Here is an 11181-nt window from a genome sequence, read left to right on the forward strand (position 1 = left end):
AAAAATCCATGTGTCTTGCCTCTTTAAGAAAACATGATCCTTTGTCTCTTGTGTTATTTGAACACGTAGATTCGTATTATTTCAGGCGATGAGAGAGACTGCTCTTCTGAACTCTTCACTTTTTTCCAGGGGAAATCCCCACGATCTTTACATTAACATGAGAATAAAGGACTAGTCCCATTATTATTTTTTACCTCTTTAAGAGTGAGTAATTAAGTGAGTCCAGCCTCCTGAAGGATGAGTAATGCTAAAATTGACGTGAGGAAGGTTAGGTTATTCTTTATTTCTCTGAACTGAGGTATTAAATATATAGTTTGGATTTGCTTTCCACAGTCCCTGCCTCTATCAGTGAGACAGATTTTGTTTATTTTCTTTTAACTTGTTTAACTTGTCCAGAAAATCTTTTTTTTAAATTAAATGGTTTAAATCCTGGAAGTTCCAAATGCACGATCTATTGCTGGCACTTGATCACTGTTAATAAATGTCTATTTCATCCATTTTTAAAGATTGAACAATGAGTATCAATTGAGTGTTTACTCTGTGCCGGGTACTGTACTAAGCACTAGACTTTAATTTTCCCTGATTTTGAAAAGCTTGAAGGATGGGCGGGGCTAAAGTTTGGATTCCAGGTCATGTCTAGCATTGTGCTCTGCACACACTAAGCACTCCATAAACGTGACTAATTGGTGTTCTTTTGTTTGTTTGCATTGAGGAGAAAAGTAGGGGAAGAAGGGAGAGGAGAGGGAGAATCCCTTATGGAAACATGTGAAGGATTTCTTTCTACACCCTAGAAAGCCAAGTTAGTTAATAATAATAACAACGATAATAATAATAGTGGTATTTATTAAGCACTATTATCTTAGCACTGTACTAAGGAGTAGATATAAAATCATTAGGTCTCGCGTGGGGCTCATGGTTTAAATAAGAAGGGAGTGGGATTTAATCCCCATTTTACAGATGAGGGAACTGAGTCTCAGAGGTGTTTCGGGACTTGCCCGAGGTCATGCAGTAGGCAAGTGGCAGATTCAGGATTAGAACCCGGGTCCTCTGACCTCTGGGCCTGTGCTCTTTCCACTAGGCAATGCTGTTTCTCCATCCCTTGGTGTAACACGGAAGAGTCTGTGAGGGATTCGAGGAGGTGAGCATACAGATAGCAGGAGTTTTCAACTTCTTCTCTGGTCCCGTGCCATTTGATTGATCAATCCATCAGTGGTATTTATTGAGTGCTTACCATGTGCAGCGCATTGGGAGAATACACTATTGCAAACAGAGTTGGTAGACCCATTCCCTGCCCACAGTGAGCCTGCAGTCTATAGCGACCGACGAATATTTTTCTTAGCTCACAGAGCATCTAGGGGCTAAGGATTCTGTGTAATGGTCTTGCCCTCTGGGCAGGTGGCCAAGTGGTCTAAAGGATACGCTTACCTCTGGGAGTGAGAGCTCTGGAAATTAGTGCTAGCTCACCTGATGAATCGTTAGGTCATCTTGGAAATGTGGTTCACCTTTTGGAGTCTCTCTTTTCTAATCTTTCAACTAGAGTGTGATAGAGTTTCTATCTGAGAATGGACCTAGAATCCACAGCTTTTTTGAGAAATGCATCTTACAGATTCTGTGTGTCACACATTCATTCACTCTGAGAACCTACTGTATGCAGAACACGGTCCTAGATACTTGGCGGAGAGTGCAATACAAGAAAAAATACATGGTCCCTACTCTTGAGGGGGATATTTATTAAATATTTTGTGCTGAAGCACTTTGCTAAGTGCGAGAGTAGATACGAGATGATCAGCACAGACACAATTCTTTGCACACATGGGGCTCACAATATGAGATAAGGAGAAGAGTCTTTCATTCCTATTTTTTAGATAATAATAATAATTGTACCACCTGCTAAGTGCTTACTATGTGCCAAGAATTCTACTAAGTGCTGGGGTAGGTACAGTATAATCGGGTCTCACAAGAGGCTCAAAGTCTAAGTAGGAAGGAGAACAGGTATTGAATCTTCATTTTCCAGATGATGGAACTGAGAAGTTAGGTGACTTGCCCAGGGTCACTTAGCCAATGGAAGGAGCTGAGATTAGAACCCAGGACCTCTGAGTCCCAGGCCCCTGCTCTTTCCACTGGGCCATGCTATTTCTCAGATGAGGAAAATGAGGTTCAGAGAGATGATGTGCCTTGCACAAGTCCGGGTATGAAGTCAGAGGCAGAGATGGGACTAGAACCCAATTTTCCTGACTCCCATAAAATGCACTGCCTCCGGCTGAAGAGTTTGCAATAAAAAAGGGAGATAAGCGGGCATAAATTGCATTCATACAGAGGAACAACAGGAAAAATATAGAAATTATTTTAGCTGGTAATATAACAAGAGGATGGAAAAATGAAATAGACGAACAAACGAATGAGCTACGTAAATCCAGATAGAAAAATGTGCTCGGAATGGCTGTTAGCAAGATGCAGTCCAGGGTGGTGGAAATGAATCAGGGAGTGCTCCTAGGAGGAGGTGGGTATGGGAAGAACAGGAGCGATGACTTAGGTGTCAGAGAGGTGAGAGCTAAGTACAGTTAGTAGGTGAGCTTTGGAGGTGAAGGGATGGCGGGTGAAGCGAGCAGAGCATTGCCCTAAGTGCTGTGTGAAGAGCACTGTCCTAAATGCTGGGAGATTATACACAGGTGAGAATTCAACATGGTCCCTGTTCCTCACAGGGCTTACAAACTAAAAGTTTAAGAGGGGAGAAGGGATTGAAGATAGACTCATCAGGAGTGAAAAAACATTAAGCACGGTGAGAAGAAGGAGAGAACCGTAAAGAGCTTTGAGATGAATGAGCGGGAAAAGCAAAATGGCATTGCCTAACTTTCTTCCATAAACAAAGCCATTAAAAAAATAAATTGTATTTAGTGCTTACTGTGTGCAGAGCACTGTACTAAAACCTCGGGAGAGTAAAATGTAACAGGCACATTCTCTGTTCCCGCTAAATGAATCAGTGGTGTTTATTGAACCCTTACTTTTTGCAGGCTGTATCTGACCTGATTATTTTGCAATTTCCCCAGTGCTTAGAACAGTGCTCGGCACATAATAAGCATGTCACAAAAACCACAATCATTACTAAGTACTTGGGAACATATCTTTTCTGGACTGGAGACTCTTCAAGAGCAGAGTCTACCAAATCTGTTCTATTGTACTCTCCCAAGTGCTTAGTACAGCGTCCCGCACACAGTAAACACTCGATAATTACGATGGCTTGATTGATCTCCCCGCTGTTGACTGTTAGCAGTAAGATCGGATGAAGGCGGTAAGATTCCAGGCCCCTATGGAGTCATTCAGAAGCAGCCGTGAGGAACCAGGAAATCAGTGAGGGAATTACAGTAGTTGTCACAGTAGGAGAGAGACAGTTCTCAACATGGCAGCTGGGTTTTCCAGCTGCCGAAGCTCAACTTTCCCGGGAAACATGGGTGTCGCCTACGGTGCTGGAGGTGAAGACGAGCAAAGTGAAAGATAATAAAGACTACAAGAAGCAGGAGATTAAAGTGAACACTGAAGGGTTTTGTAATAAACCTATTCTTGAGAAACAGGTAGTTTCTAAGGGAGAGGAAATAGCCACTTTCAGGTGTGATATGTTCCCATTATCAAGAGACCGTCAAACTTTCTTTCTTTCTAGGGAGGTATATTTCTGATTACTCCATGAGGAAAAATCTTCCTAGGCTGCAGAAAGGGATGGGAGCCCCCCCAATCTCTTCAGAAAAAAATATAGCATCTGGAGTCAGTTCCAATGGAACAATATGAACCGTCACATTGCATCAGATTATAACATCTGAGAGTGCTCACCCTGCAGAAAATGTCTAACCCAAATTTGCCAAGAAACCTAATGTAATGCAGTTATGATTCAAAGAAAAAAATCACCCCCAACTTACGTTTCCTTTAGCAGTCAGATGGCCGCTGATGCTATCTCTCCAGAAACTCTTTTAGGTGTTAGATCTCTAGGAGAAAGGACAGTGGGTTGGTTGGGATTAACAGGAGAGGGGAGAGGATGGTTGTCTGTTGATATAGATGTCTAGTTTGGACTTAAAACTAGTCCAAAACATCACCTAGGTTCTAGCTGGTCAATGCACTTGTCCAGTTCAAAGTCAAAAAGGCATGCTGAAGGGCCTGGTGTAGTGGATAGAGCTTGGGCCTGGTTTCAGAAGGACATGGGTTCTAATCCCGGCTCCTCCACTTGTCTGCTGCGTGACCTAGGGTAAGTCACTTCACTTCTGTGGGCCTCAGTTACCTCATCTGGAAAATGGGGATTAAGACTCTGAGCCCCTCATGGGAGAGGGACTGTGTCGAACTTGATTTAGCTTGATACCACTGTCGTTATTATTATTATTATTATCTCCATGGCGCTTGTTAACAGGAAGAGAACAAAGGAGATACGCAAAACTGGGAAGTAACTGGAGAAATACAAAACCAGAGAAAGTGGACAAGGTTGAAAGGCAGATGGACAGCGGTAGCGGTCAAAATATTCTTCCCTGTTGCAGACAAACCGCTCCCGTCAGAGGCAGCTTATCTAAAATGTCTTCGTTTAGCTCATTTTAATTTTTTACTTGTGACATTTTTCAGGTACTCACAATGTGCAAAGCACTGCAGTGCTGCAATGGGAAAGATACAGACAGATACACAGGGAGAAGAAATGATCGAGAAAATTGAACAACAACTGGACCAACGGAAGAGAAAGAACGGCGGCAGATTATGGCTGGGAGGAAATGGTTTCCAGCTACTCACTGTTTTAGTCAGAACCGTCCTTGGCCTAACCTTCCCACAACCTTTCTGGAAGTTGTTACAGGAGTTTCTGCCCCTCGTGGGTTTTTTATTTTTATAGTATTTGTAAAGCTCTTACTATGTGCCAGGCACTGTTCTAAATGCTGAGGTAGATACAAACTAATCAGGTTGGACGCAGTCCGTGTCCCACATGGGGCTCCCGTTCCGCCACACGGAATGCATCGGACCGATCAACTGGGCATGAAGAAGCAGAGATGTATACGTTTCTCTTTTAAAACAACTCATAACCAGTATGCATCACGAGGGTGTGATATTCTGCACTTGTTGCTCCTCAAGCGTCTCGCCGTCTCGAGACCGGTAGCGTTAGGGGTTTTCCGTCGGTAGTTTTTCACCTTCCGGTGCGCATCCCGTGATCTGCGATGGTGTTTTTCTTGCTTACCCCATGCTTTCTCAGAAGCGAGGGATAGAGGGAATAAGTATTTAATCTATCAGACAATGCCCAGCATGCTTAATTAATCCAGGTCTCCTCCTCTTCAGTAGGAAGCGAGAGTGGGAGTAGTGTGCATTTCATGGTAATTAAATGTCTGAGAGTGTCATAAACCTAATTTGGGTAGTAATTCATTAAGGAATTATGAAGCTGTGTTTTACTACAGCTCATGTCCAGAAAGTTGCCACTCCCTTCCCATTACTGGAATTAATGTCATAAACAATATGGCACTTTAGCCGAAATTAAAAACTGTAACCTTCTCTGCTTATTGACTTCCTGCTCTGCTAAAAATTGCTGACTGTTTCTTTTCCAGCGATAACCTGTGACAGAGTATCCCGGGTAAACAACAGAAACTTGAGCAAACACATCAGAAGCAAAACTCTGGGGTTTGCTAGAGCTCGGGCTGCTTAAGAAGTAACTGCACCTGTAATATTTTTGATTATGATAATAATAATAATGATAATGTTGGTATTTGTTAAGCGCTTACTATGTGCAGAGCACTGTTCTAAGCGCTGGGGTAGATACAGGGTCATCAGGTTGTCCCACGTGAGGCTCACGGTTCATCCCCATTTTACAAGTGAGGGAACTGAGGCCCAGAGAAGTGAAGTGACTTGCCCACAGTCACCCAGCTGCCAACTGGCAGAGCCGGGATTCGAACCCATGACCTCGGACTCCCAAGCCCGGGCTCTTTCCACTGAGCCACGCTGCTTCTCTAGATTATATCATAATCTTGGGAGTCTTTGATTCGCAAATACTTTAGCTCTTTAGTTTACTCGTGGGGGTGAGGGTCTATGGAGATATTAACAGAACCCACAGCCCCTTCTGAAGGTTTGTTTGTTTCATTGTATTTAAACACTTCTCATGGATCAAACACTGATCTAAAAGCTGGGGTAGATACAAGATAATCAGGTTGGACACAGTCCCTGTCCCACATGGGGCTCACACTCTTAATCCCCATTTTTACAGATGAGGGAACTGAGGCACAGATAATTTCAGTGACTTGCTCAAGGAGGCACAGCAAGCAAGTGGCCGAGCGGGGATTAGAACTCCGGTCCTTCTGACTCCCGGGTCCATACTCTCTCCACGCTGCTTCTCGACATCTCTTGTATTCCAGACATCTCTTTGGATCCTGAGTTCTTGGTTTAAGATTGCGGGGATGTTTTGGCAACTAAAGAATGGTAAGCAGCCAGGGGAAAGCCCTTTTTATTGGATAGACTGTTTAGGCTCCCTAAATCCCTAATAGTTGTCCTTAGTTTTTTTTTTTTTTATGGTGTTTAAGTGCTTACTATGTGCCAAAACTAATTGCTGGGGTAGATACAAGATAATTGGGTTGGACACAGTCCCCATCCCACATAGGGCTCACAGTCCTAATCCCCATTTTACAGATGAGATCACGGAGGCACAGAGAAGTAATGTGACTTTTCCAAGGTCACACAGAAGCGACATGGCCTAGTGGATAGACCACGGGCTGGAGTCAGAGGACTTGGGTTCTAATCTGCTGTGACCTTGTCACTTAAGTCACTTAATATCTCTAGAACGTAAGCTTGTTGTGGGCAGGGAATGTGATATATTGTACTTTCCCAAGTGCTTATTACAGTGCTCTGCATACAGTAAGTGCTCAATAAATATGATTGACTGACTGATTTAAATTTCTCTCTGTCACCGTTCCCTCATCTGAAAAATGAGGATTAAGAGTATAAATCCCATGTGGGACATGGATGTAATCCAACCTGATTACCTTGTATCTACCCCAGGACTTAGTACATAGTAAACTCTTAACAAATACCATAAAAAAAAGGTAGACCTGGAATTAGAACCCAGGTCCTCTGACTCCCAGGCCCAAGCCCTTTCCAACTGGCCGTGCTGCTTCTCATTTGAAGAAGAGGTCTCTGACGGTGAAAGCCTGTCCATATTGTGTACCCCAAAACTCGTCCCTGATTATATTTTCTCTTCTGCCTCCCCGTCTCTTGCTTCTTACGAAGCTCTGGCTTTCAGAGAACCACTCCTTTCTTGGTAATCACCCAGTAGAGACCTCTCATCTGTGAATTCTGCCAAACCCTCCTGGGACCCATCGGTATTTCTAGCACGCACGACTTCCTTGGTTAACACAGTCACCCATTGTGTCAGGCGTTCCTTTCGTTTATTTCGAATCTACCGTCTTCAAGCTGCAGTGGCTATTCCTTCTTCCTGTTGTCGTGGCACTTGGCAAGAAGAATTGCATGCCGGTCCTGTTTGCACGAGTTTCTGAATTTCATGGTTTGCTATATTTCAGTCACATCCCCCCTGGATCCTCAAGCTTTCCAGTGTCCAAATATTTTCCTCCTCTCCTCATTCTCCGCTGCTCAATGAAGGAGGCCTCCTTCTTGGTTACAGAAGGGACCAGGTGAGGGGGACTTGAGGCACGTAATAAAATATGATAATGGTATATAAGTGCTTACCATGTGCCAGGCGTAATAATGATGGTATTTGTTGAGCGCTTACTATGTGCCAAACACAGTACTAAGCGCTGGGCAGCGTGGCTCAGTGGAAAAGAGCACAGGCTTTGGAGTCAGAGGTCATGGGTTCAAACCCCGGCTCTGCCACTTGTCAGCTGTGTGACTTTGGGCAAGTCACTTCACTTCTCGGTGCCTCAGTTACCTCGTCTGTAAAATGGGGATTAAGACTGTGAGCCCCATGTGGGACAACCTGATTCCCTTGTGTCTACCCCAGCGCTTAGAACAGTGCTCGGCACATAGTAAGCACTTAACAAATACCAACATTATTATTATTATTATTACAAGCAAATCGGGTTGGACACAGTCCCTGTCCCGTGTGGGGCTCACCGTCTCAATCCCCACTTTACAGATGAGGCCCAGAAAAGTGAAGTGACTTCCCCAAGGCCACACAGCAGACACGGGATTAGAACCATGATCTTCTGACTCCCGGGGCCCGGCTCTATCCACTACACCAGGTTGCTTCTCATCCATTGTCCAAGATGGAAATTTCTTTGTCCACAGGAAGTATACAACCGCTCTTTCTGGTCCTGGCGTCTTCTTGTCCCAAAGAGGTAAGGCCCTTCAGAATCCCTGAGAAGCAGCGTGGCCTAATGGAAAGAGACCCAGCCTGGCAGTCAGAGAACCTGGGACCTAAACCTGGCTTTGCCACACGTCTGCTGTGTGACCTTGGGCAACTCATTTCATTTCTCTGGTCCTCCGTTACCACATCTGTAAAATGGCGATTAAGACTGTGAGCCTGTGATATCTGACCGTGTCCAATCAGATTATCTTTTTTTTCTACTCCTGCGCTTAATATAGTGCCTGGCATGTCGTGTTTAACAAATACAATTAAAAAACTAATCCATGGGGATATTTTTGGTCACAATGCCAACAATGTAAAAGGAGTAGCTTTATCCCTGTCCTGCTGGTTTTCCCCACTTTGGTTATTTATTTTTGGCATCTTCTGCTTATTTGGCAACGGTTTAAACCTATGCATAATCATTTTCAATCTTGAGGGTTTTTTCTAGTTTTATTAAGCCTTAATGCTTGAATTCTTTTGAGAAAGTGACTTGAATTAGTGATAATAAACCTTCCGGGTGGTAATCTTGAGATTTCTCTGAAAATCTAAGTCAGTGGCTTTCTTTCAGGACTGAACTCTTTTCTAGCTTCAGGGCAGTTAGTTCTGCCCTAATGTACTCTTTAGAGAAAGAAATCAATCAATCCATGGCATTTGTTGAGCGTTTATCGTGTGCAGAGAGCTACATTAAGTGCTTGGGAAAGTAATAATACTATTACTACTACTAATAATGATGATGATGGTATTAAGTGCTTACTATGTGTCAAGCACTCTTCTAAGTGCTGGGGAAGATATGAACTAATCAAGTTGGTCAAAGTCCATGTCCCACATGAGGATCACAGTCTTAATCCCCATTTTACAGATGAGGTCACTGAGGCACAGAGAAGTGAAGTGACTAGCCCACAGTCACACAGCTGACAAGTGGCAGAGTCAGGATTCGAACCCGTGACCTCTGACTCCCAAGCCCGGGCACTTTCCACTGAGCCACGCTGCTCTCTCAAGCGCTTAGCACAGTGCTCTGCACACAGTAAGTGCTCAATAAATACGATCGAATGAACAGAATAACAGAGGAAGTAAGCACATTCCCTGCCCACAGTGAGCTTACAGTATAAAGAGAGAGGGAAAGGAAAGGAGTGAGAGGGATAGAGGGAAGGAAGGACAGAGATAAGAAGAGGGAGAGAGGAGAGAGAGAGAGAAAAAAAAAATCAAGCTTCGTCTGGAGGCTGAGCCAAAAAAACTCTGTAGAAAATGCAGACAACGTGAGTGAAGCTCACCGCAGAAGAGGCCGAGCCAGCGGCCGCAATCTGTTTCTTGTCCACCTCAGGGTATCGTGCCTCGCCTGCCCATATGGTGACCAAGGCGATCTGTCGTGTGGAAGCCCTGCCCCTAGCCTGGCCCAACTGTTGGGGTCATCCGTGTTTCTGCAGGGGCACTCCGGGCAGCCGCTGGGGTTTGGCTGCGGGTCGGCACGGTCTGAAGGAAGCTGTTCTACCTGCCCCGGCTTGTTGTCCTCATTAGCCAAAAGACTGATTTGTAGGAATTTGGCTTTAACGCAGGGAAAGACAGATTCCAGGAGGATTATGTGAGGAGTATGGCGGTAAGGGTTTATGACTAGAGAGAGAGAGAATAGATTCGTTCATTTCTAAGCGCCGAATGGAGTAGATTTTGTAGAGGATTTCCCCAGTCCTGCTCCTTGTTAGGTACGTGGGCCATTTAAGAACAAATTGGCGTATGAGGAAGAGAGGAAGAGCCAGGGATACACAGAGAACATAAAAGGAATATGAAAAAAATGACCCAAATATAATCCTTAGTCAATATAATCTCATCCTAAACTGGATTATTTAATTTTATTGCTGTGTGTTTTCAGGGATGGCGCCAGTCTCTTAATAATGATGGTGTTAAGCATTTAGTACGTGCCAGGCACTGTGCTAAGCACTGGAGTGGATACGAGCAAATCGAGTTGGACACAGTCTCTGTCCCACATGGGGCTCAGAGTCTCAATCCCCCATTTTAGAGACGAAGTCACTGAGACCCAGAGAAGTGATTTGCCCAAGTCACGCAGCGGACAAGTAGTGGAGCTGGGATTAGAACCCATGACCTTCTGTTTTATTTTCTTTCTAAATTTCAGACAACTGTTCTGGATCACTGATGGCTTATTGTTTTTCTTTTTTAATTGTATGTTTAGCAGTTTACTCTGGGTCAGGCGCTGTACTAAGCACTGGTGTCGATACCAAGCTAATCACGGTCCACTAGGCTCACAGTCTTTATCCCCATTTTACAGATGAAGTAGCTGAGGCACAGAGCAGTGAAGTGCCTTACTCAAGGTCACACAGAAGACAAGTGGTGGAGTCAGAATTAAAACTCAGGTCCCTCTGCCTCCCAGGCCCTTAATACATGTTACCGCGGACTCAATTCACACCGTCTACGTATTTCCGTGTGTTTCCACTAGGCAACACTGCCTCTCCAAACATCTGGACTCTTGATCCCCTAGTCGATTAGACTTTACGCCCGTCAATGGCCACTGAGCCACGCTGCTCCTCTAAAGAATATCTTCAATGGAGGCAGAATAGAGTGTAGGTAGAACTTCCCAGACGTGGGCAAAAACATTCCCGTGGGAATCCGTGATTGCCAATAAGGTCTCGTTGCCAGGTTCCTGTGACTCCAGGATATAGGGAAAGGGTCTTCCCAAGGTTCATGATTCCATTCAGTTGATCTTCAGCACTGCTCTTTAAGTCCCACCGTTCCTCACAGTGGAAAGGGCACGGGCTTTGGAGTCAGAGGTCATGGGTTCGAATCCCGGCTCTGCCACTTGGCAGCTGGGTGACTGTGGGCAAGTCACTTAACTTCTCGGTCCCTCAGTTACCTCATCTGTAAAATGGGGATTGAGA

This window comes from Ornithorhynchus anatinus, chromosome X3 (assembly GCF_004115215.2).
Source record: "Ornithorhynchus anatinus isolate Pmale09 chromosome X3, mOrnAna1.pri.v4, whole genome shotgun sequence".
In the NCBI taxonomy this organism is placed as follows: domain Eukaryota; kingdom Metazoa; phylum Chordata; class Mammalia; order Monotremata; family Ornithorhynchidae; genus Ornithorhynchus; species Ornithorhynchus anatinus.